General features: G+C 40.3%; 1 protein-coding gene across 2 annotated transcripts in view; it reads right to left on the reverse strand.

Moving 5' to 3' along the window:
* LOC146517454 (protein phosphatase 1 regulatory subunit 29-like) overlaps positions 1-27922 on the reverse strand; it is a 305410-nt gene that overhangs the window by 192643 nt on the left and 84845 nt on the right. The gene's annotated exons all lie outside the window — the stretch shown is intronic.

Raw genomic sequence — 27922 nt, forward strand, 5'->3', positions numbered from 1 at the left:
TATCTTTTCTTACTAACTATTAATTTGACTAATTCACCTGGACATTGACTGGCATCATTTACTCTTACTGAGTATTCAAACTTTCATCTTTCACACATATAGCAACTTCAAAGACCTTAGTAATGTTCAAATGTATGTCTATGAGGTGAGTAGCGTATAAAAGTCAGTTTCACCTAATTTTCATTCGTTATTTGTCTCCTGATATTTCCTCCTTAATTCTACAACACAAATATTGTGCTGCACAGGAACATATGCATAACTTTTCTATGAAGGTACACATAGGTACAGTGGGGGATATAATTATGATCCATTAAAAACAAAACTACCATAAAAAATCCGAGACTGCTCATTCCTTTGTGAGCAAACATACAAATTCAGGAGCGGATCAAATAATTATTTCCCCGAGGGCGTTCATGTAGATTGAATCCCTGGGGATAGAAATGTACGTGATACTGGTTTCTTGGGGTGTTGAAATAACAGAAAAAACTGTCAAAAGAAGAAAGCAGATATTGGACTCAAATTGTTAAATATTGTCATTGTGTTACTTAAATTTGTAAGTCTTAGTTCAAGCAGCAGATCAAAGACTTTCCTTTGTCTCTGACCACCTCTCCAGCCAGTTTGTTGGTGGGGGAGGCTGAAGTGTTTTATTATAGGCACATCCTATCTGAAGGTTCTGTTTGTTGCTTAGTAAACGTCCTGCTTTTATGATCCTTTTGTGGGCAGGAGGTCACACAAATGTACCACAAACACAAACATACACACTCACACACACACACACACGCCTACACACACACACACACATTCTCGCACATGGATACATGTGCTTACACGTACACACATAGTGCCTTATCTTTTGTAACCATAGGGGTTTTTACAATGGGAGGTGCTTGTGTGTATTGTAACTGTTTTCAATAAAAGGGGGCAAGCGGAGGCCAGAGTCGAGGTCGTCTGTGGTTGGATCCAGAGTGCTTTTCTGAAACACCGACCGGGTCCTCCCTTGCTCAAGTAAAATAGATCAATCGCTCATGAGGAATAAGTTTCTAAACCAACGGTGCCTGTGGAAGCGCAGACCCAACAGCAGACATCTAATTTAAGTGACACTGTTGATTGCAATGCCCCTTAACTGCACCAGTGTAACCGACCGTACGTCAAAAGCCACTTTCTTTGTGTATTTCTGCTGGAACAAAGACAATGAATGAATGAACATATATTTGCATAAGCAAACCGACTCACTTTCTATCCTCAACATCCTTTTTCCGATACATCCACAGTCCCTGCTCTGAACAACCTCGCCTCTCTAACTTTGTCTACAAACTGCTTGGCCAGAGGTCTGCCTGTGATAAACTTGTTTCCAGCACCACCTGGTCAGTCCCTCTGGAAATCTTCACATCATCAGCTCTGCCTGATATCTCTTTGCTAGTCTACCATACATCATAGCAGGTCTCACTATCATCTTGTAAACCACCCCTTGGTGCTGCTATCATCTGTGAAAAATCACCCTTGATACTCGTCCCCACCCGCTCCACCCTGCCTGCACTCTTTTCTTTACACATTGTGCATTGTCTGTTACTTTGGATAGTTTACCCAGGTATTCCATCTCTACCTATCTTCACTGCCTCTACTCACTGAAACTTCGGCGTCTTCCCCCATCTCCATCTCATTCACAGACATGGATTCAGTCTCGCCTCCAATGATTTTCATTCCTCTTCTCTCCAGGGCATGCCTCCACCTTTTAAGGCTCACTTCCACCTGCCCCCTACTTTCACTATAGATTACAATGTTGTCTTCAAACACAGTCCAGTGTAAACCTAAATAATAAAGCATTTTCATAAATCGAGGAATTATTATTAGCAACCAGTGCTTATGTACAATCAGAACTGCTCCCAACAAACATAGATGTTTACATCAATGCTGTAACTGCAATAAGTTAGTTAATTAACCAATTCGCACTTCAACCTAGTTTGCCTCTTACCTGTAATTATTTTAATTTAATTTAATAACTGTACAGTACTCTCTGTTTATAGTAACCATTGTCCTTAATGTAAATATGTAAGAAAAATTGTGTATGTTTTTGTTCCGTGTCCTGTGTACTGTTTGTTTGTATATTTGTCTTTTTGGCTGCTGTTACAACCAAATTTCCCCTTGTGGGACAATTAAAGGATTATTCTATTCTATTCTATTATGCTAGGAGTTAAAACAATGAAGCCTTTTAAAGCAACATATACAAATGTGGAACATTACAACAAATTATGCAAATAATATTATGACTGCTCTCCAAATTCAAAGCTAATTTCTGATTTGATATCTGTTTTTGCCATCCATCGTCATTTGGTGGTGCCCTGTAAAGCTGTTACAAGTCATATGAGTTACAGTTGCCAGGATGACGCTGTTTTACCATCCCATTTGGGTTAAATGAATGACTTGTTAAACGAAAGGAAGCCCACTGTTCTGTTGACCAATGATGGCTCAGGAATTCCTACAAGTTCAAGGAGCTTTTTTCCTTTTCAGGCACTTAGTGAAAAGGAAATGGCCCAGACACGTCTACTTTTACAATAAATATTACTTATATTCTTCCCGATCTTCAGTATGCAATGCTTATGTCTTATGTCGTACTTTGGGTGATTGTGTCACAAATCCAAGCTTGCATGGAGTGACACAAAAAAAAGAATAGGATTAACCACCATCCTGTGCCGTACAAACACACCACACACAAAAATGCATCTGCTGGGGAATGAAAAAAAAGGTACTTGGCCCACATAAATGTCAGAGCACACTGATGCAGGTCGGCGCCAACTCATCTGGTGTTAAAGGGGTGGGACCACAGCAGCATCGGAGATATTAAGTGTTTTCAGGAGGGAACGAAGCTGAATATCTCTTTTTTTTTCCAGCTGCGTGCAAATCCTCTGGCTTTATGTAAAGGTTAGAAGAGGCAGGGTCAGGAGGTGGGTGCATGTGTGTGACAGAGAAAAGAGAGAGAAGAAAGGAAGGGGTAAGAGGGAGGATCTGCTTGGCAGATAGAGGGAATAATACGTTAAATGTCAGAAACAGGAGACTACTGCCTGTAACCTCAAGAAGATGGTGGCCTTGACAAAGTGGGAGTGGCAGAAGCAGGAATATAAACCGACGACAGACGACAAAAACGGGAGAAAATCATAAATCTTGTGTGTGATCGAGGCCGAATTCTAAAAGAGAAACACAGGTTTTATGCACTTTAATTTAGTGTGGAAATTAGAAACAGCGTAGCAAATATAGCTTCATAGGGCCTAGATTTGAGAAAGTGTAACAAAATAGAAGGCAAATTAAAAGAAGGTGTTTAATAAGTGGGAGGAGAGAAAGGTGATAGAGTGTGTATGATGGGAAAAATAGGCCAGTTTTTTTTTCTGAACTCCAGCACAGGATGGGAGAGAAAGAGAGTGTGGATTCAGGCTAGAATAAATGGGTGAAAATTATATTTTGATCCGCCGCAGTGCCCAACAGTCAGCTCGGGGGCCACAATCCATCAAGGAACAGAGCGAGAAGAAGAAAAACGGTGAGATGCAGCACAGACGGATGAAAGGGAAGATGGACAGTGAAGGACAAGAGCGAAAAAACTCAAATGGAGTCTCAGAGAGAATGAAGACTGAGAGAATTCAAAAGTGAGGGCAGGCTGGTAAGTACCTGAAATGAAGACCTATCCATGCACTATTAAATGATTTACAAAGATCAGTAACTTCAAATACGCGCAACAAAAAAAAGGTTAAATTATGAGAAAATAACTGCAACAAATGCTGGAAAAGTTCACCGATCAGGGAATGAAAGTGCTAATAACATTCGAATTCAATATCTTTGTACCTCTTGATCTAAAACCCAGTTCCTTCTGGTTGATATATAACTTCTTTAGCTGTCAGAGAATCGAATCAAAGCAAATCAGGGGTTCTGTATTTAGAGACTTCCTAATTGGCCATTACATGGCTCGGAGTGGTAGCATCTAAACTTCTGAAAACTGATCATTAACTGGCATAATGTGAGTGGAAGGCTCATGTTTTTTCATGTGGTACCACAGCGCGAGGCCGTACAAGAGAAGAATCCGTTCAGCCCAGTTACCCACATTATTTTATATGAAATGTTTATCTGTTTGCATTCAGATTTAGGTACGTGATTATATATTAATATTATTATGGCTTGGCTTGCTTCTTCATAGGTTTATATTTTGCTAGCATGCTAATTAAATGAATCTCGATGTTCTATTCAATTAACTGATGTAATGTTTGAGCTAAGGTTTGAGTGTGCATTTTTAGCCAGACGCCTTAACCCTCAGCCCAGCTGCACTCAAGGTTATCACCCTAACATTGTGCCATAGGGCAAGAGGCGGGGTACAACCTGGACAGGTTCCCAGTCGGGTCGCTAACATGGACAGACAACCATTTGCACTCGCATTCACATCAATCTGGGCGATTTAGAATCACCAGGTAACCTAACTCCAGTAACTCCATGTCTTTGGGCTGTGGAAGGAAACCAGAGTACCCGGAGAGAACCCACACAGAAATGGGAAGAACATGCAAACTCCACACAGAAAGACCCTCACTTTGAGCCCAGGACCTTCTTGAGTTTTTCTTGGACCTCGTAGCGAGACTGCCAACAACAGCATTGCCAGGCTGCCCCGAAGAAACTATGCTTACATAATTTCCCATAACCATGACTTTTCCTAATGTTGTCCTTCCATAGTTGTTGTGTGTTAACATTTACTGAAGCTGAAATGTCAAACAATTTGTCATTAGACATTAGAAACAATGTCAGGGTTGAATCTAAGGTTTTACAGTCATTCAGCACTGACATTTTATTTTAGACAAACTTTAAGGAAATAATATTATTCGACAGGAAAGTTTAAACAATAACACAAATAAAAGCAGATTGAAGAGTCATTTTTTTGTGAAAATTCCCAGTTATCCAGGTTATGGTAGTCTTGAGTCATCTAAAATTGGTTTCTTAATCAGGATAGTTAGCTTATTTTAGTAAAATGGCCTCACAGTCACTCAGTCCACAGAGCACATTTGGGATACAGTGGGATGAGATATTCACATCAAGGATGGGCAGCCCACAAATCTGCAGCAACTGTGTGACGTTGCCATGTCAAATATGGACGAGAAGCTCTGAGAAATGTTTCCAACACCTAGCTTAATCTGTGCTACGTGAATATTAAGGCAGTTGTTGAGGTAAAACGACCCAGAACCCAAGAAACTGAGTGTAGTCTGTAGTTCTGAACAATAAGAACTACAGACTACAACCCCAGTAAGGTGCAACTGATGAAACACACTCTCTTTCTCTTTCAGTCAATTTATCTGACAATTCATTTGGAAGAAAAATAAATGGGAGAAGATCAGTATTTTATGAATGGTCAACAGACATGAACTCATACGACATTTTAATGGAAATAGTATTTCCTAATTTTATCCTCTGCTCTATATATTAATAAGGTTTGGAGAACATTAATCTTTCACTGAACAGGAACATTTTGTGCAAGCGCAATTATGATAAACTACGTTGTCTGTCTGTACACAGAGATGGATGTGTAGAATAGACTGAGGGTAATATTTTTATCATCCAACTTCATTTTTCCAAGTATGTTGGTCTAATGAAAAGGCTTTCATGCCATAGTATTGTATAGTATTGTTGTCAATGACTCCCTGAGTACATCAATATGGTCAAAGAGCTGAAGCTACAACTACAAGTGCAGCAGTAAGGCAGAATTATGCTGCACAGTACATTTGGCTTGAGTTAATAAAGGTCAAATAACAGAGCCCAAAAAGCTGGCAAGCTCAATATTTAGCTGAGGCAATGAGGTACCTGGATGAAAGGTGGGCAGATCAATCCAAATATTAATAATGTCTTTAATACTACTGGTATCAGTATTGAATTGATACTTGTGGAATAGGATCAATAGCATCCTCTAATTATATAACTCATTGAACTGTGTTAAATAAATTAGATTTGTTGGGGGAAATATACTTCAAACATGCACCATGAAAATCTATTTTGTGGACTTTTCTGTTTTTTATAGCCTATACATTACACTTAAAAGCAGAGGTTGACCCAAAGTGCTTTAAAGACAAGTGCATTTAGATTCATGAAAAGCTGAAAGGTGTGTTTAATTATTGTTGAAAGTAAAAATTACAGCGATTCAGTGTTCATTAAAATGTGTTCAGAAATTGGCTAATTGATGATGAGTCATTTCATGCACCATGACACACACAGAAGCTGCCTTATGTTAAAAGCATCTGTACTGGTATGGTATTGGCAATACTGGCCCTGTGTTCACTTGGTATGAAATCCATACTAAAATCTGCAGTATCGCACAGCACTAACTTGGACCATAAAAGATAATGCAGAGGAAGAATAACATGCATTAATGAACAGACATGTAAGGTTTGAGCTTGAATGTAAATGCACATAAGAAGGCAGAATGAGAGCAGTGAGAGATAACAAGAGATGCTGTGAGGAGGATGAGAAGTGGTTTTAAAGGTGAAGGAGGATCAAAAGCAGATCCACAAAGGCAGGGCAGTGGGGTGGAGGGTGTGAGCGCATGACTGTATGATTCCATTAGGCTGTTGTCCCTGGCAACCATACACTCTCACCCTTTATACTCTCTGTTTTTCCCACTGCAAGCCAAATTATATCTCTTTAATAAGGACACGAGATGCTTCTTCTCCTCCCCACTGCTCCCCACAATCTCTCCTTCTCTTTCATCTGTTCTTGAGAGAAGCGGCTTTTCTTCCTCCTCCTCTTAACAGCCTCATGACTTGTTTTCCTCACGGTAACGATTTTTTTTTTCTTTTGCTCCCATTCCCTCTTCATCAAGTCTTGGTGTCGTTTCTTTAAGAAAAATCCCGACATCCTCTTTCCCCCCGCTCCTACCGTCCAATCTCCTGCACTCTGAGTGGGTGTATGGATGACACTCCGATGACCGCCACTCAGCCGAAACCCACAGTTTTTGTCACTACCAGCACTGCACCGCTCTAACCCTTCCACCCTCCACTGAAATTCCTCCAACCTGACAGCCTCATGCAAGCTGACTGTGTTAATCAGGAGGTGGGTGCAATTTATGCCCTGACTGAGACACGAACAGACACACAAAGCCGGTGCTGACCTCGTCTTTTTCTAACATACAAATCAATGACAAACTTGGCGCTGCAAACAAAAACGAAATTATCATTTTAACACAAAGATCACATGGGGAAGTCTGGAAAAAGTTGACTAAGATAGGTCTTTGAGAAAGGTGCTTAATCTTGTCAATATGGCCACAGTGGAAATATTCACTTGCCACCTGTGAATTGCTGAGAATGCTTAGTAGGCTTTCGCTGCATAAAATCAAGCCTGAATTTGCATCACATGCAGCATATCCACTATAGAGATGTCCAGTCAAGCTGTCACCACAACCAGCTGCTCTTACACTATCACAAAAAAAATGGGATGCCAGATTGACCACAAAGGGCAAACCAATCAATCAGCCACTCATAAAAGATGTTTGAGGTCAGTCTGTCTGTGCAGATCACCAGCAGTCAAGCCAAGCTACATGTGCATGTTGGTACTCCTGAGAAGGAAACACGTGTAAACAGAGCAGAAATGGAGGGGATAATATGACTCTCAATCACCAGCTGCACAAGTCTGAACACTTTTTAAGGCATTAATATGCTCTTTTTGATTGCCATGGTTGAGAGCGAGTTACAATTCAGATAAGTTGTGAGCCTTACACTGTATTTATTTGAAAACAGTACAAGAACATTAAAAATGTGCAAAACCTAGAAATATTTTTTTCTCATTTTTGTTGTTGTTTGTTTTAAATATTTTTTTCAAAAGTTGGGCTTGGCTGTAGCTCACAAGGTAGAGCAGATCACCTACTAATTGAAAGATTAGTAGGCTACAGTCACCCAACACTAAAGATGGTAGTGTTGCTATTACGCCATTGAGCAGCTATGGCAGCAAGTTGGCCAACAAACTGTACATAGTGGTGGTTGAGAAGGAACAGAACACAGCATTTATGATAGATGTGGCAATCCCAGTGGGCAGCAACATCAGGAAGAAAGAGTGTGAGAGAATAGAGAAGTACCAGAGACTGAAGGAACGACTGGAGCCGATGTGAAGGTAAAGTCCAAAGTAGTCCCAGTGGTAATAGGGACATTAGGTGCTGTACGCCCGAAACTGGAAGAGTGGCTCCAGCAGATTCCAGGCACAACATCAGAGTTCTCTGTTGAAGAGTGTAGTCGTAGGAATAGCTAAGATAATACACACAACCCTCACACTCTCAGGCCTTATGTAGAAAAGCTGGTTGTACATAAAAACATGAGAAAATGGGGACACCAGTCAGTGTTTAACCCACAATAAAGGCCTGTGGCTATTTCCTACAAATGGTACACAGGTAGCAAAGATCTGTTCATCTGAGTCTGAATTGGCTGACTATTCCTGAAAATTCCTATCGTTCTTTGGAGAGGGAACAAGTCCTTCTCTGAAAAAACCTAATTTGTTTCCAAGGCAAAGGAGAAGAAAAAAAAAACATAATTGCAGTTGTTTTGAGTACTGAGCAATTATTCCAGAGGATCAATTTTCTACAAGTCATTAATCAAGCACTCAAAGCATTTCTGTGTGATAACTGTCCTCAGTCTATGCTGTTTAGATGTTGCAAATTGAAGCTTTAATGGTGCATTACGAGCCGCATATAATTTTAATGGCAGCTGGTTTCTTCCTTCTGGATGTTTGGAGCTAACCAACCAGTGCAGCTAAGCTTAAAAAGGGGGAAACAATTATCATGCACAGTGCACGTGGATTAACCTTGAACATATCAGTGGCTACTGTACAATCCCGCAAAATATCCATATAGCTGTTGCATGGGCTCAACACATATCCATCTGAAAAGTTGCACAAATGAGCCAAAATGCTAGTCAGTTCCACGGCTTTCCCTTGTCCTCTGCTTCACCCCGTCCATAAAAACCCATACAAACACTATTAACCACCGCATCATCACTGCCTATTTTGCTGTGCTGAATAATCAGGGGATCAGCCACTGACAGTTAGGAGTGATGGTGATGGAGGGAGAAAAAGAAAAAAACTGGAAGCGAGCAAAAGATTTGGGCCTCAGTAGGAAGGAAGAGACGGAGGAGTAACACAGGCTGTGGATGGTGGCACGTGGTGATGGGGAAGGTGCACGGACGCAGATATTTGGGTGAACTTGAAGCGTTTAAAACAGATGACTCAACAGGACAAAAAGAAGGATTTAACGCGGCCAACGCACACCTAATGTTGAGAAGATGTAAAGTGGGAGGGAGGCATAACGGGAGAAGAAAAGGATTTTATTCTGAGCCTTTTGTAATGTGCAAGCTTTATATATCAGAACAAGAGATAGAGAAAGGACACAGGGCTGATGAAAAAGACAAGGAGTAAAAATACAGCAGGAAAGCACATAAAGGACAGATGACGAGATGCAAGCCTTTCTTCATACTTTGACACATCAATTTCACTTTCACACTTATTTTTATAATTTTCTCTCATTCCTCTGTCTCTGCCTATTGTTTAAAAAAGCAGCGCATCATCAAAGTAATTACAAGCATGCTCACTTTGAATTCGCCATCTTTTCACTCCACTTTGGCTCATTACTACTGGCATAATTTCTCTTTTTATATTCTCTCTAAAGCCTTTAAATGCTCTTCTCTTTCTCTCTTGTTTTCTTTGTTAGTGCAAAGCCAAAGTTTTACTTCAGAAAATGTCCTATTTTGTGTACTGTACATTCTGTCTAGCCAGGGCTGCCAGCTCTCACGCTTCTGGCGTGTGAGGCACGCTTTCACCTCCAGTCTCACACTTTCACCCTGCAAAACAAATCTTATGCCAATTAAGAAGTCTCAAAGCCCCTTACTTATGAAAAGCAGCCATGTTAAACAATCTCTTTTTGTCTACACTTTAACATTTTTCTTACTTAAGCTCAAACACTGGTTAATAAGCATCTCTCTTAATCTAGCTTCAACAGCTCTTTCCCATAGCTTCATGGTCTGACGTCATTAGCCATCCAAGCTCTTCTTCGGTTTAGCATCATTGAGGGTTAAAAACTGCCCAGATTATTCCATCTTCAATAAAATAATCAGTTTGGCTGCTCATCCAGGTGGTATATAAAAGTTTAGTATCCAGGCATCCATGAAAAGAGGACTTACAAAGTTTAAAAGACATTGCACGTTAGCAAGAATATAACTCACTAGTAAACAGAAAAACTAAACAGCAGCAGTTATATTTGCAGGATTATCCAAGCTGGGCTACCTGGTACCTGGTGTGCTAAAGAGGTCTGGTTAGGATAAACACATTAACACAGCGGAGATGGAAGATGAATGTTAACATCCCCTCAGTAATGTTTAAGGTGAGGTTTGCAGATGAGCAGAGACAAATATAATCTCATAGCAGGTTAAAGTGCCTGAAGGGTCGTCATTAATATGCTGCTTCATGGTTTTGATTACTCACTATAAACAAATTCTAATCCTAGAGCTTGTGTACACACTGAAATCTTAGTTAACCTCAGAGTGATTATTTTCTAAAGCGTTCCAATATTTGGTTTCTGGCAAGCAACGACCCTGTGAGATGTACTCGAGATGTTGTAAGGTTTTTAAAATTGTGCAGCACATGAGCGGTGCTAATAAAAAGCCAGAGAGGCCAGCAGACAGCAACTATTGAATATTTTAGGGGCTTCTTTATGTTAAATAAAATAAGATACAAAGCATTATAACATGTTAAAGAGATAACAGCAGCAAGATCTTGGACCAGGAACCAAGGTTGATACAACTTCACTTAAGAGCGGAAGGTTCATCAGTTTTATTTCGCCATAGTTACCACAGCTCTGCACATCAGCCTTGTTCTTCAAAACTGGTTCCTGTACACACCTTCTCCATTCCTCAGAATCCTCTTAATCTTCAAGACATCTCCCTGCCTCCATAGGTATGTCATCAGGACAAACTGCCTTTCTACTCTTCGTCCTAACATAGTTGAACTCATTTCCTCCTTACTAAAATTCTGCACGTCCTGCTTCACTAACTATCCTCCATCCTTCAGTTATAAGCTTGTCCAAGTACTCCTTCCATCTTCACTCTTCACTGTGTGGCTTCAGGCTACACAGAAGTTATTTTTTTCCCTTAAATACATATACATTGATTTCTAAGCTATTTACAGGGCAAGTTTCCTAAAAAAGGAGAAAAGAAAAAGAAAAGTCTAACGTGAACATTTTCTTAAACAACAGCAACAATGGCAAAAATAATGTTTTAGTCTATCCAAACGCACCAGTTTGATTCAAACAAATTCAAACATCCCAGTTCGTCCTCGATGCACACATTAAACTTTAACATGCTGCATGAAACTTTGGCTCACACTGACAACGCTGCAGGGAAGTTAAAGGAATAGTTCAATACAGATTAAATATGAAGATATCTGTTGAAGATACTTTAGACTAACTGGAGTCAGGAAACTGTTTTCCCTGGGCTTTTAGGGAAAGCCCAGGGAAACTCGCAATCGTGGCTCGAGAGTTGGGAGTTCGCCTTGTAATCGGAAGCCTGCCGGTTCGAGCCCCGGTTCGAGTCTCGGTCGTTGTGTACTTGGGCAAGACACTTCACCCACCGCCGATGGCGCGATATGGCAGCCTCGCTTCTGTCAGTCTGCCCCAGGGCAGCTGTGGCAGCCCTGTAGCTTGCCTTCACCAGTGTGTGAATGTGAGAGTGAATGGGTGGATTACTGGGTGTGTAAAGCGCTTTGGGGTCCCTAGAGGGGACTAGTAAAAGCGAAATGGTAAACTTCTCCATTTAATACTGCAGAGTAGCCAGAACAAAAATTAACAAGTAAGCAAGGCAGGAAAGTAGGTTATATCAGTAACCTTCACACTATTCAAGAAAACTGCATACAGAAGCATTACATACACAATCAGACATGCATAAACACAGACTCACACCCTGGAGATGTGCCAAGTCGGCATCTAAAGTACGCACTCGGTATTTGACTGCCAGGGGCTGGTTAAACATAGTGGAGAACAGACTCTAAAATTTTCCCCCAAACTGACACAGCTTCACAAACCCTTATAAATGAAAGTAATTAAAGTCTGCAAGTGGCTGCTGGATCGAATTTTGTTTAGAGCTGATGGCATCAAGGTTATTTTAGTGCATATTCACAAAAAAGTGCTTTGAATTGACGCTCGCTTCAAAGAGATACGCCAATTAAATGTGTTTCTATGGAGTGAGGCTTGCTCTCAGTGACACACACTGACGCAATTATGTAAAAGATTGAAGACACAAGACATGAATTAATGAAGAATGAGCTAAATGGGGTACATTAATATAACAGGGGAACAACAAAGTAAAATGGATTCCTGCAAATGACCATTAAGCCACTTAATACATGTACCCAGCATTTAGTGCCTTCATTAATTAAGCTGAATTACCTGGATAAATAACACTTTTTAATGATCATTATTTGGTTGGATTTATTTTTTTTCTCGTATAAATCACCATGACGTGGCTGCTGTCCAGTTAGGCATGCTGCTTTGTGTGGGAGTTGGCATGGAAACTGTAAATGACAGGTAGGATATGGTCGGTGATCAAAACGATGTTTATGAACCCCTTTCTCACCGTGAGCCTGTTATTTGAACGATAAGACAGCGATAAAAGACTTTGTCAGATCAATTATTATGTGATTTTACAACATGATGTATTAGTTTGTAATGAACCTCTTCCCCTACATCTATTATGAGCTACAGTAGCTCCAAAGTGTTTTCATCCCAGCATATCACATAATGAAATATTGCTCTGAAGAACTGATAGAATATGTAAATCACACCTTGATGAAAGCAATATTTCAGTTGAAAGTCTTTACTCATATATATTGTAAAATTTGTGAGAACATAATGAGGTAATAATCCACGGAAACCAAAATCACAGCGTTTCTGTCATGGTCCTGGGCCATGTTGGCCCAGCATTCTTAGTTTTCTTGTATTTTTGTATTTTGTTCTTTATTTATGCCTTGGTTCCTAGGTTGTTTAGTTAAGATGTTCCTTATTTGGTTGCCCCCTGTGTGCCCCTCTGTGTATCTGTGAACCCTTGTTTCCCCTCCTTGTGTTTTATTCCATGTTTTCCGCAGCCCGTTATGTCCGCGCTCTCTCTCCTCCTGTCTGAACCTCTGTGTACTTCCTGTTTTACTTTGACAGTCTCCCGTCAGTGTTGCATTTACTCCTGCCGTGTCTTGTTATGATTATCAGCGTCACCTGTGTTCCCCGTGTGCTCCCACTTCCCTCATTAACCCTCTGTGTATTTATGTCTGTGTCTCCCTCAGTTCTGTGTCGCGTTCTCCCTCATGACTGTGTGCCTCTCCGTGTGTTTCCTCGTGAGTCAGTTCCTTAGTACTTCCCAGTTTAGTTTCATATTATTTTGTATCGCCTTTATCCTCTGTCAGCAATAAAGCTGTATTTTGAGTTCAGTCCTGTTTACCTGTGAGTTTACGTTTGGGTCCTCTCCTGCCTGCACACAGCCTGATCATGACAGCTTCTCATGTGACTCAGTAGTGTGTATGGCCCCCACATGCATGCACTCACGACAACGCCTGGGCACGTTCCTCATAGATCGGCAGATGGTGTCCTGGAGAGATCTCCTCCCAGACCTTGTTCAGGACATCAGTGAGCTCCAGGACAGTCTGTAGAGCTCTTTAGCTTTGGATGAAATGTTACACAATGTCCCAGAGGTTCTTCTTTAGATTCAGGTTCGTGGAGCACGAGGGTCAGTCAATGACATAAGCTCCCTCGTCCTCCAGAACTACCTATGCTCTCTGGACACATATGACTGGGGATTGTCCTCCATCAGGCAAAACCAAGTGCCCACTGCCCCAGCAGGATGTACCAATGGGTCACAATAGGTACTGTTTTCTAGCACAGATCATCACTGACTCACTGCCAAACCAGACATCCTGGATGATGTTGTAGCAAACGACATGTGTTCACTGCAGTGTCTCCAGACTCTTTCAAGTCTGTCACGTGTGCTCAGTGTGAACCTCTTATCTGTAAAGAGAACAGAGTGCCACTTTTGGACTGCCAGTTCTTGTGCTCTTTGGCAAATGCCAATTGAGCTGCACGCTGTCGATCTGTGAGCGCAGACCTCACTAGGATCTCGGACCCTCACAGGTTGCAGTTTGATCAGAAGAGAATTTTGTTGTCAGAAAGCAAGCAGTTCAGGTGATTTTTAGTGAATAAATACAAAACCAGGTTCATTATGAAAGAAAAAATAATACTTTGAAACATTATGTCATTGATTTGTACAAAAGTCTATTGTCAGTTATGGGTAAAAACCCCTAGACTTACCCTTTTAATACTCACATTTCAGTCAGAAAACTGTTCTAGAAACCACTGCAAGAAAAGACTGTTATTTCGGTGACTCGTAACAGTTTGAAAAGTCCAAATGAACCATCTTTTCTCTACTGAGCTACATAAGTGCAAACACACTTGTGTATCTGTGCATATTATGCAAATTTTTACACATTTAGTGAGTAGTTATGTCCTCCAAGTGACGTTCTGCTGCTGTTCTGTGTACGCCAGGACAGAAAACACTTGCTGAGCACTAAACAAGCAAAAAGACAGCTTTTTTTTCTCTTTCTCATATCTGGATGCATTTGCATTGTTACATTCTTATCCAGAATGATTTAAAAGAAGTGTTTTAGGTGGCAGTACAAGAAATTATAATCACATTAAGCCCACTACTTTCCCTTCTATAACTACTACTACTGCTTTTTACTCTTATAACATTCATAGGATCGTATACTACTAAAAGTTTAGATGTGTTTTTGCTGTTGATTTATATTTTGTGTACACCTACATGAACCCTAAAAGCAAATATATCCTTACAAAATTCAATATTAACCTCAGGCATCCTTTTCATATAGCTGTGTTGATGCACTCAGATGCAAAATTTGAATAATAGTCATTTAAAAGGCTGATTATTTGTTGATTGGCCAGAGCACCCTTTCGCTTGTTTAATCATTCATCTGGATGACCTGCGTTTATTCGGGTTGGCCCAGCCAATGACATGCTTCGCTTCTCACAGCCTGCACCCGTTATCCATCAGTGAACTGGTGGCGAGACACTCTCACTAACGGCTAACATATGGAAGAGTGTGCTACTCATTTAAACCATCATCACTCAAAACGAAGGATTGTTAATAACAAGGCAGAGTGCGGTTTTACGACTTTTTGCATCTCTTACAAATACACATTTCATAAGATTTAAACCAACAGATAAGTTGGTATGAGCTGCAGTTACAGTTGTTTACCGCAGGTAATATCTGAAAACGAATACACACTTTTCAAACAAGAGCACTTTCTAGATTGTAAAGATGCTTGAAGAAACATAAGTGTCATGTGTTGCTGTGGAAACTCAAGCGGTAACCAGGCAGCTAACAAGATACAATCCTGTTTGACCCTGATTTTTTTATTTTTATGCTTTCATAGCACTTTAAAGAAAATGCTCCATGTAGTACACTTGCGTCGATACCTATTGTACATAAGCCATTTCTCCCCAGAGGGAGCTGGTGGCTGTGATTATTGGAGGCTTCGTTGCATTAAAGTTGTCATTTGCTACACCGTTTTTGCCCATAATCACAACAAGTGATGCTCCATTTGGGCTTATTGTTAACTCCCAGACTGCTATACTTGGATGGAAACATTTTTCTCATATTATATTTTTGTGAAGCATGAACAGGGATAGAGCTTCCAAATAATAGGGCATTAAAAAAAAAAAGTTTAAAGACAGTAACATCAATTTGGATTTTAACATGTAACTCCATCACACAGCAGATTTAATACAGCGCTGGAAATTTATTCCAGCCTCTTCATGGATACAAGTCTGGAAAAAATTCAATTTCCCCCTCAAGTTTAAAAATATATATACAGTGGGGCAAAAAAGTATTTAGTCAGCCACCGATTGTGCAAGTTCCCCCACTTAAAATGATGACAGAGGTCAGTAATTTGCACCAGAGGTACACTTCAACTGTGAGAGACAGAATGTGAAAAAAAAATCCATGAATTCACATGGTAGGATTTGTAAAGAATTTATTCGTAAATCAGGGTGGAAAATAAGTATTTGGTCACCTCAAACAAGGAAAATCCCTGGCTCTCACAGACCTGTAACGTCTTCTGTAAGAAGCTTTTCTGTCCCCCACTCGTTACCTGTATGAATGGCACCTGTTTGACCTCATCATCTGTATAAAAGACACCTGTCCACAGCCTCAACCAGTCAGACTCCAAACTCCGCCATGGCCAAGACCAAAGAGCTTTCGAAGGACACCAGGAAAAGAATTGTAGACCTGCACCAGACTGGGAAGAGTGAATCTACAATAGGCAAGCAGCTTGGTGTGAAAAAATCAACTGTGGGAGCAATCATCAGAAAATGGAAGACATACAAGACCACTGATAATCTCCCTCGATCTGGGGCTCCACGCAAGATCTCATCCCGTGGGGTCAAAATGATCATGAGAACGGTGAGCAAAGATCCCAGAACCACACGGGGGGACCTGGTGAATGACCTGCAGAGAGCTGGGACCAAAGTAACAAAGGTCACCATCAGTAACACACTACAACGGCAGGGAATCAAATCCCACAGTGCCAGACGTGTTCCGCTGCTGAAGCCAGTGCATGTCCAGGCCCGTCTGAAGTTTGCCAGAGAGCACATGGATGATACAGCAGAGGATTGGGAGAATGTCATGTGGTCAGATGAAACCAAAGTAGAACTTTTTGGTATAAACTCAACTCGTCGTGTTTGGAGGAAGAAGAATACTGAGTTGCATCCCAAGAACACCATACCTACTGTGAAGCATGGGGGTGGAAACATCATGCTATGGGGCTGTTTTTCTGCCAAGGGGACAGGACGACTGATCCGTGTTAAGGACAGAATGAATGGGGCCAAGTATCGTGAGATTTTGAGCCAAAACCTCCTTCCATCAGTGAGAACTTTGAAGATGAAACGAGGCTGGGTCTTCCAACATGACAATGATCCAAAACACACCGCCCGGGCAACAAAGGAGTGGCTCCGTAAGAAGCATTTGAAAGTCCTGGAGTGGCCTAGCCAGTCTCCAGACCTCAACCCCATAGAAAATCTGTGGCGGGAGTTGAAAGTCCGTGTTGCTCGGCGACAGCCCCAAAACATCACTGCTCTTGAGAAGATCTGCATGGAGGAATGGGCCAAAATACCAGCTACTGTGTGTGCAAACCTGGTAAAGACCTATAGTAAACGTTTGACCTCTGTTATTGCCAACAAAGGTTATGTTACAAAGTATTGAGTTGTATTTTTGTTATTGACCAAATACTTATTTTCCACCCTGATTTACGAATAAATTCTTTACAAATCCTACCATGTGAATTCATGGATTTTTTTTTTCACATTCTGTCTCTCACAGTTGAAGTGTACCTCTGGTGCAAATTACTGACCTCTGTCATCATTTTAAGTGGGGGAACTTGCACAATCGGTGGCTGACTAAATACTTTTTTGCCCCACTGTATATGTATATATATATTGAGATATTCTACTAAGACAGACACCGTTTTTAATATTAGAAGCTTTTGCAATTTTATACTAGAGTCAGTAAACTGGATTTGGGTGAGTTTAGGGGATTGGAAAGTTTTGCGGGGGGTGAAATTGGAGTCATGCTATCATAAGGGCCTTAATCCACTAGCCCTCTTAGGACAACTCACATAACCGGCAGATTATAGTTCATGGTGGATTCGCTGACATGTATTTGGAACAGAGAGCAAAGCCTCCAGGTATCAGGCAGATAGAAAGCTCTGCACACTACAGAAACCACAGCTTTCTGTGTATGTATGTCTGCCTCACTGCTTCCTCCCTTCTCACATGACAACTGCCTCCTTTGGAAAGAGAGATGTCGTGTTACTTATGCTCTTTAATTTTGCTTGGAGTTAATTACATAGTTTCTGAATTAATATAATTCGTTTACAGACATTAGCAAATGGAATGCACGTAGATTTATCTTGTATGTGCTTTTTATATTCCTCCAAAGTTACCCTAGCAATCAGTGTTTTTAGTGCCATGGTAAAGAGGACAGAACTTGGTACCAAACATTAAAACCAACAATGATGTGATGATCAAGTATGACAAATGTTCTCAAGAACAATCTCTCAAGGACTGCTCATTAATCATGACTATAGTGTAATCAGAGATATTTTTACATTAACAAAATTGTTTCTATAACCAGTTCTGACTCTCAATACTATATATGTACTGATATACTTAATATAATGGCAAACTTCCAACTGTCTTATGGAAGTATGTATATCGGTAGTATTTATGTACACTCCATGAAGTACATGCTTTTGTTCTGTTTCAAAAAAAAAAATCAGAGAGAAGGTAAGAGCAGCAACTGGGAGCAGATGGATCTCTCAGATCTTTTAGAAAGGATAACAACTTGGGCTGAGATGTGTTTTAAAGTTGTAAAAATCATGGTCACGTAGAGAGAAAATGTGACCAACTGGTTCCGCTTCTGTCTTAGAGATACTTGAGTTCCAGTGGCTTCAGAGAAACCAATAAAGAGTCTTGTAAAAAGCGTTGCCAGCACTCTACAGGGACCCACTTCAAACACAGCAAAAACAAAAAAGAAAAGAACTGAATGATTGACAGCATGACTGCAAGACAAAACTACCAATAAAATTCAAATCCTGTCTAAAGCAGAAAACTGTATGAATTCCCAGTGAAGCGGGGTTAAAAAGTAGTATAACCAGTTATCTCTCAGGTGGTTGGGATAGCCAAAAATAGCCCCATTGCCCTCTATGGTAAGAAAAATGGCTAAAGCCCCCCTTCATCAGCCTTATTAAGGTTAGGAGGTGCTGTACATACAGCACAGCTTGTAAAATTCTCTCAGGCTAGCATTAAGGTGAGGACGGGAGAGAAGCAAAAGGCACATCAGGTAGCGGACCAGTCTCCGCTGAGCCCAGCAGTGCTCTGAGGGGAGCAATGGCAGTTGGCCAAGCAGGATTAGGCAGCATTCCAACCACCAATTTCAACAAAGTCAAGAGCGATGAGAGGTTGGGCTCGGTCAAGAAGGAAGTGGGAGCTTAGGTCGACGAGCTGCGTGTATGTCAGACGAAAGCTGTGTGGCAGCTGGGTGTGCGGACAAGATAGGCCCTCAGACCAGTGTGGTGGTAAACAGGTGGTGCTGAAGCTGGCAGTCCCCTAGGAGGAGTGGATGAAGGCAAAACTGAAGGCACTCGTGTAGGCATGGGTGGTACAGTGCATGCATACTGAAGTGGGTACGGTGGGGCAATCACTGTACAAAGACTACAACCTGACATCACTGGTGCAGGTAAATGAAAAGCCCAAAAATTAGAAGAACTGGAGAAAGGTGAGAGATACCTGTGGATCATAACATGTGTTTCCGCTTTAATTCGACTACCACTGTTGGACTTCAGAGTAACACTTTTGTTGTTTGTAGTGTTGCATTGCAGCACCTAATAGTGCTATGAGACAATTGCATTATGTTGCATCATGCTGCTGCCCTCCCACTCCGCAGAGCCCACAGTCCTTGGCCACATGCTGGGTAAACACTGCTGACACCTGCTGAGTGTGGACTCTCACGTCACACTGAAGCAAACACAAGTTAGTCCGAGAAAAGGACGGATAACAGCTGAATCTCTTTGGCGTTCGAAACTTTGATGCCGCACTGCATCACACTCAAGAACACGGACACCATCAGAGAGTGTATGCAGAGGCTTAGAGACTGTCTCTGATGGTCACATAAACAGTATCATTAAAAAAACATTTAAAATGACTTCTGTTCTTGTTCATCTCATCCAAACGCAGCATTTCCTGTTTATGGACACAGATTCTCAACCTGCGTCATTCTTTTGTCTCTCCATTAATCACAAAAGGACACACACATACTTATACCTGAGCCACCTGGGGAGAAGCAGAGGGGGGCTTAGTGTTAGCTTATACAAGAGTGGGTGTCATTGTGAGCCACTGTAAATGAAAGCATCAGCTAAATCTAAATGTGATACACAGTACAATATGTGTTTGTAGTTATTTCCACAGAACACTGTGGGAAAAGTGGTGGCACATGTGCTGCTGAGTAGTCTTTGTGTGTGTGTGTGTGTGTGTGTGTGTATAGGATGTTCAAGGGTGTGGAAGCATAACATATGCTGACGCCATTATGTAGCCTACATGCATTACATGGTATGTGACTAAGCTTCATGCTTATGCTAGAGATGCTGTGAATGTAGCTGCTATAGACAACGCAGTTTACTATTACGGCCTGTGTTAGAATCAATGTTTACAGAGTTTATAGAAAGTTTATAATAGATATCATATTTTACAAATGCTCTGATGTAATGGCAATGCTTTTGTTGTTTGAAAGGTATAACACCCATAGGAAGCAAATTTAATAATCAGGTTAAATGTTGATTAGTGATATAACACAGACCATAGCACATGATCAAACCATCTTACATTAACCACCTAGTGTAGTTTTAGATGATCTGACAATCTGGTCAAGTTAAACTGGCTAGCTTGACAGCTTGTGTGTTTGTCTGTTATCTGTCTTATTTCTCTTCCAGCCTTGCCATCTATCTATGCATGCCATCTGCTTAATTTGCTTAGACTGGCAAAAACAGATTTGTAAGGTGCCTCTTGCACCTCCTGTGAGCTAAGAACAGGAAACTGAGCCTAAAATTTGCACAGAATCATCATAGATTGCTACACTGTTGAAATTTAGAAATTGCTACATAGGGTGATTTATTTCTCATACAGTGACCATCAATACTCTCCTGCAGGATGGAACCTTTGCTGAAAGGCCTAAAAGTGTGTCTGATATATGTCTGTAAATGCTCCTGTTGCACAGCCTCAGTACACATGCAGGCACAGACATACACTCAATATAAGTGTTCGGAATAATTTTGTCCACATTCTGTTCCACACCTCCAACAGTTCACTGACTCTCGGGTAAAATTGAGAAAACTCAGCCAGCAGCACAACAATCCACCAACAACAGACTGTTTGTCCTCTCACTGCTGGCATGCTAAACATGGCAGGAGGCTACAGCCAGTGAGTCAACACACTGTGACCGGCTAGACTGATGGGCAATATGGCCCATGCTTGCACGGTATGGACCAGAGATCGCAACTTTTTCAAGACAACTCAGGGGTCAAAGGAGGTACATTACTCCAGTTACAGTCAGAAAGTCATACGTGTCATGGTTTATGTCATAAGAGCACTGTACTGTAGTTTCTAATGCTGTCATGATGGGATTTAATGCCTTAAGATGATTATAAATACATTTTATTTTTAAACTACAATTACAGCATCAGTGAAGTGATAGTCTCTATATTAACCAGCTTATTATTAAGCTTGTCAAATATTAATGTGTGTTTTTGTTCTGGATATGCTTCCTTTACTTGTACTTTTATATGAGAGTTTTTAGACATCAACTTTCACTAACAGACTATTAACCCTAACAAATCAGCAAATTTACATATGTGATATCAAACTGTTAGAAATACCAAAACAATCTGTCTCTCCATCTGACCTGATATTATCCACTTGAATTCCTCCAAAAGTAAAACTTTGCTTTTCATTAAAAAAGATCTCTGATAATAAATCTAATAAATTATATCTTAAAAATAGCACACAGAAACCAATATGTACATAAAACAACACAATCTTTCAAACAATATAAGTCTTACAGGCTAAAAATACTCAAATTAATTAACTGCTAGCACCAAGTATGACTCTGTCAGACAAATATGTTGTTGTTTTTTTAATTAAGCATCAGAAATCATATAGTTTGGCTTGTCTGAGGTTTTATGTTCTATGCACCACATGTCACTGTTTCTTTGCATTGATAAACTATATACTGTCTACAATGTGTTCTCTACAAATCGTTTGTTTCTATAGGTCTCTGAGGTCCAAGTAGCCCAGGTATTTGACATCCGTTTGCTAAGTGATGTTGATACACTCTTATCTTCCAGTGGTTAACATTTAGTACTTTTAGAGGGTACTTAAGTGAAAGTAAGTACTAAATTGAATTTTTTCACACTGGACTGAATTGCTGCCTATATGTATTGTTCAATAATATCAAGAGATACCACTATATATCAAAATGCATTACATTGTGCAACTTTGTAAGGAAGCTGTGAGTTAGGGGAGAGTTGAATGGGAGACTAACAGACGGACTGGGGAGTCCGGATGTTTCACCAATCTGTTTTGGTGAAGAGACCACTGAGCATAAAAGCAAAAGCTGTCAATTTACTGGTCAATCTATATTCCTTTACCCTTACATATGGTGACAAGCTTTGGGCAGTGAAGCTTGAAAGAATGCAGCTGTGTATGCAAGAAATGAATTTGCTTTGAAGAGTTGCCGGGCTCTCCCTTAGAGGCAGGGTGAGGAGCTTGGTAATTCGAGAGTTCCACTGCTCCTCCATGTTGAACGGAGCCAGTTGAGGTGGTTTAGCCATCTTCCTTTAATACCTCCTGGATGCCTCCTAGGTGGGGTATTCCGGGCATGTCCTACCGGGAGGAGGCGCTGGGTAAGACCCAGGAGAATTAGGGATGGGAATCAAGAACTGGATTTCTACAATACCCCAATCCCTATCGACTCTGCTTATTGGTTCCAGTTGTATTTGCACTTAGCTGATTTCAGTTTGTGTGCCAGAAGAGAAAAATATTGGTGAAGTCTATGTAGATGGAGCAAGGACAAAAACAAGTAATTTATGCTGCAACTTCGGCTCTTTGCGAGCACCAGCAAAGACACCATACTAACGCTAAGCTAGCCAAGAACCCAGAGTGATGTTAAAGCTAAGTGAATGCAGTCTTCAGCCTAGGAGACAGACAGGTAACAGACAGATGAGCAATCAGGCGGAAGTTTGCATGACTGCCGTCTTGTTCAATGCCATATCGATAATGTAATCTGAATCACTAAATTCGTGTCATTTTGTGTCCCTACTAAGAACAGAGGACGGCACAGACAGAAATACAACAGCATTGTTGTAACTTGGGAAAACATCACTGGGGGTGTTCTTGCTGTTACAGCTCTGCCCAACTGCTAACAACACATCTGCAGCTTTGATGAATATTTCGGTCCTGTTTCATCAAAATCAATCAAAACAATAGTCACTAATGAGGCATACACCAGGTTCAAATCAATTGCCTATGTCGCCAAACCTTATGCATCCTTTCTCTGGGCTCTGGCCATACAGTCAGTGGATTAACCACCACCATATTTGAGATGTTCACAGTGCAATTCAATTCAGCTGTACTCTATTCTATTGAGGTTTATTTATATAGGGCCATATAAGCAACCCCTTATGAGCAAGCTCTTTGTCAAAGCAGGATGAGAGGAATGAGAAAGGAAGAAGAGACAAGAATGAAAGCCCAGACTAAGGAAGAGAGAAGACAAAAAATGTGACAACATGTTGCAGTGGCCTCTATACATGTAGAGGCATGAATAGAGGCGAGCAGGGAAGTGCTCAGTGTGAGCATCTGAGTCTATAGCAGCATACCGAAGGGATGGTCAGGGTGAAGAAAGACTGAAACATTACATAAAAATTTCCCCAAAACATTCATTATCTCACTCTGCATCATGCCCATATGCCACTAAATTACTATATACTAAATTAATCTCATGCATGTCTACTACATACAATAACCTTCTCTAAAACTATGGTCTCGTGCTTTAGATCAACCTACCCTAGAGCATGTGTGGTATAGGCTTGGCACTACCTGGGTCACATAGATTAGATTTTTTCCTTGCGACCACTTCTAGGGGACCAGCTCTTTTCACTCCAATGTCTTGATAGCTTTTTAGATCAAACAACAACATTTTACAATAAAAATATGTAAAAGTCATTGTGTATGAAACAGCTGGCCAATTTCACCCATATAAACCCTTCACTATGTCCCATATGGTCCTGATTTGTTTGAGTTAATGTTCATTTCCTCAAAAATCACAAGGCAAAGCATGAAACAGTGAAGCCACTGCAGAGGCCAATGACACGTCCAGCACTGGCAGCCATATTAGAAAAAAAGAACTTGCCTGAGAAAGTGTGAGAACGGGCGGCCATAAAACAAAGCAATAAGTGAGAAGTGGCGGGACACAAAGGGGAGGAGGGCAGAGCGGAGCGAAGAACACGAAAAGCTGAGGGGATAAACAAAGAGAGGAAGATCGAAGACACAATGATTGGTGAGAAAGGTGTATAACAGTAGGCATAAGGAGGTGGGTTGACTATTGAGTTTCACTGGCTGGATAAGACTTGAGTTTTGAAGCAAGATGTGTTGAAGCAAGGTTTGTTATCTCTGTTACTAAGAACGTAAAGCATATTAAATAGAGCAGCACAACTCAAAGATTCACACAGGATTGATTAGCTGCGTAGGCAGACATAAGTCAATTAAATTCCTCAAGAGATGCAGCTATTTAAATATGTAGTCACAAACGTAAAGAAGAGTACAACAGTTTGAGGTATGTTGGATGTTATGTTAATTATTTTCTATTAATCAGTTGAAGTTTTTCACATGAGTGTATTTTGTCATGGCAGGGAAAACACAGATTTAATTAGTTAATCCTGCAATAGATTCAACAACACCCACAGCACCCTGATGGCGGCACCAAATCAGTTTGGGTTTAAGGGACAAAAGCAATTCAAGCAGCCTGGACACACAATAGAAATGTGCCAAGTTTCCCACAAAAACACATCTTTACCTGCCAAATACCTTAGAAAAAAAAAGAAAACCAGAGAAGGCTGTCACATGGGTGCAGCAATCCAAGCCATTAAAAAGACAGAAAAGTGGAGTCAATTGCAGATAAGTTTCATTCTCACATAATGATATATACCACCATCCCTCTTCCTCATCATTGGACCTTGTAACAACAAGCAATATAGCTGCGTAGGGTGGATATAAAAAACATATGTAACAACAAGAAATCGGATTACTATCTGATTATCCTGATGACATCTAGAGGTGGTCTGGCTAACACTGGGATCAGAACCCAGCCAGGCGTAAGGTCTAGCCACAATCTTAAGAGAAAACAAAACACTCAACAACATAAAAGGTCAAATTGTTTGACTTCTTCCACTTCTTGCTGCTGTCTCGCGTAAGATGATCTAAAAGCTGCATGGATGCTTTGGGAGACAGGAAAAATAAATATTACCTCTACAGTAGGTTAACTGCTTTTGTCTCGTACGTACTATGTTTCTGAAGTCTGCAACATTTCAGACTTTATCACAATAACCATTAATTTTTTATACTAAGTGTGAAAAAAAGCAAGAGCTCGTATTTGGATAAGGATACAGATTATGTTCAAATAGCAGGTAGAAGGAATTGCTGATTCCTACAAGTTCACCTCAGTTTATATGTTCCCAAACAGATGAATGATACATGTCGCAACAAGACAGCACATAAACAGAAGGACTTCTAACATTGTGATTATGTTTTTAAATTAAGGATTATGAATAAAAAGTGCAAGAATTAAATCAAATAAGAAGGAAGGAAATACATACGCAAAAGCCTTAATAATAGCTCGAATCACACACTAAAAAGTTTTTACAGCAAACAATTTGACTTTTTATTGCAGGAGAAGCGCAGATGAAAGTCATTTTGATCAATGATGCCAAGTTCCATCGAGTCTCCCAGTAGGCCATGACAGTGAGTCAGTATGCCTGAAGGGCCAACCCAGGAACCTCACCTAAATGGATTTCACTCGTTAGTTTTATAAGCAACTGTACACCTGCCATGTGAAGTTAAAACTCCTGTTGTGAAAATGATCTGTATGCAGGCAAAAAGTACAGGCAATCTTTACTTAACTAGTAGAAATAGTTGAAGTACTGATTCAACTTATTTACACAAGTAAACGTGAAAAATTACTAAAACTAAGACAACAAAAAGGGATTCTTTGAAGAACATTTCAACCAGTTATTTTTGTATTTTTTATTTTTTGCAAGGCCAACTAAACCTTGTGCTATATTATTATAATAATGAAATAATAGTACAACAAGGGAATACAATCTGTTTTTTGTTTTTTCACTTTGCCCCCACACCTAACAAAAAGTCTAGTAGTCTGGGATTAAAGTGGCATCTGACAGGTGGGGGGACCCTGAAATCGGTTGCAGAGCCTCAATATTGGGGACAAGAATCACAACTCACCAGAGTTTCTATTGTAAGTGCCAGCTCATTTTCTTTGTGCACAGGCTCTGATTGAAGTGTGCTGTTCCTGCTCTAAAGTTATATACTGACAGTATATTCTTAATGCCGCCTCAATACTAGATAATACAGAGTTAGTATACAGGTGGAATTCAGAGAATCGAATCACCATGAGAATTTAAATTAACTTGATTTACCTTAAAACTAACACCACAGCCACTGTGCACCAGTCCAACATAGAGCTTGTAAATTCATCACAGCACCGCTAGCTAACCTGTTTATCCTGCACTAAGCTGTCTTGCAACCTTTAAATAACACAGTTAGCTTAAACACAGTGTGAAAACAAACACAAGTTCCCGTTACAGATCTAATATCTGGTTTTAAAAAATTAGGACATTACATGAAAGCTTTAAATTTCCAGTTGTCACCAAAGGTTACTAAGGAGGAGGAGGAGTCCTTACCTATAAACATGACCTCTCTTCTTCCTCTCATGTCTTAGCTATCTTTCATCTTTCTCCATGTCTGAGTGAAGTTAGCTCTCTTTCTTTGCTCTCCCTGTGAAATGCAGCAGCTGGACCTTTAGCTAGCAACACGCTGTGTGACAAACTGTAAACAAACAGTGTGTGTGTTCTCTAATGTTTGTTGAGCTGTTAAAATTACCTGCTAATATAGGTTTATTTAGGCTTAAGTCAGTTTTATGTTTGTCAGTCAGTGATGGAAATTAAAAAAAATAAGCAAAACATTTCCCTCAAATGTCTTAAACCTAAAGTAACTAGCCTCTTTTGAAAATGTAAAAATATGTTGGAAAAATAAATGCTCAAAAAAACTACAGATACTTGAAAATTCTGTTTAAGTGCAGTAATGATGTATTTGTACTTAGTTACTTCTCACATCCGTCTGTAAGCCATGACAAAGTCACTGACAAAGTCACTGTTACTTGGAGCACCTCAATGAAATCTATGAAACTCATAAATGTGTTTTCTCCCACAATGGCATAAAATTTAAAACATGACATCAACCAGAATCTCTCTATTTAAATCATTTAAAACTACTTCCTATGGCAACTTTCTCTCCCTTCTCTTCATCCGCTTCAGCATCACTGGCTGTTAACTTCCTGTTGCAACTGCTTTTTTTATATCCGCAATTTTTCTGTTTACCATGTTGATCTTGTGTCTCATCTGCAATAAGCCAGAGTTGGCCTGATTAAAATGATGTCTTAATTAGCTCATTAGCAATGGAGAGAGTTTGTTAAGGATGCTAACCAGACAGAGGACACTTGATTAGATCATTATAATCATGTGTCTCATTGATTACTGATACGAGTTATAATGGTTCAACGTGAATCTATTAACACTCGTGAGAAGAAGCCACTAGGTATTTAACGTGCATACGTGAGTGTGCGCATATACGTGACTATCACTACAATATCCCATTTTTTTAATATGCTTTCTAAATGTTTCGTTCAGTGTTGTTAAGTTTGTCTCACACTCAATGTTTCCAGTATGTTTTATATATCCTTTTTCTTTGACTTACCCTACATAGATAACATGAGCGCATTAAATACTGTCAGGAATATCAGTTTTAAGTGAATAACAACTAACATACTGTAGATATTAATTTCCAAGGCCAAGTCTTTAAGTGTACTTCAGATATTTCTTTTCTTTGAACAGTGCTTACACCCTTGAGTTCTTCAAAACCTCAAGACGAAGTTAACCAGCGTGGATAAAAGAAGACAGAAAGGGGCTCGTTATTGAAGTCTGA

The sequence above is a fragment of the Neolamprologus multifasciatus genome, chromosome 6 (assembly GCF_963576455.1).
Source record: "Neolamprologus multifasciatus chromosome 6, fNeoMul1.2, whole genome shotgun sequence".
Classification (NCBI taxonomy): domain Eukaryota; kingdom Metazoa; phylum Chordata; class Actinopteri; order Cichliformes; family Cichlidae; genus Neolamprologus; species Neolamprologus multifasciatus.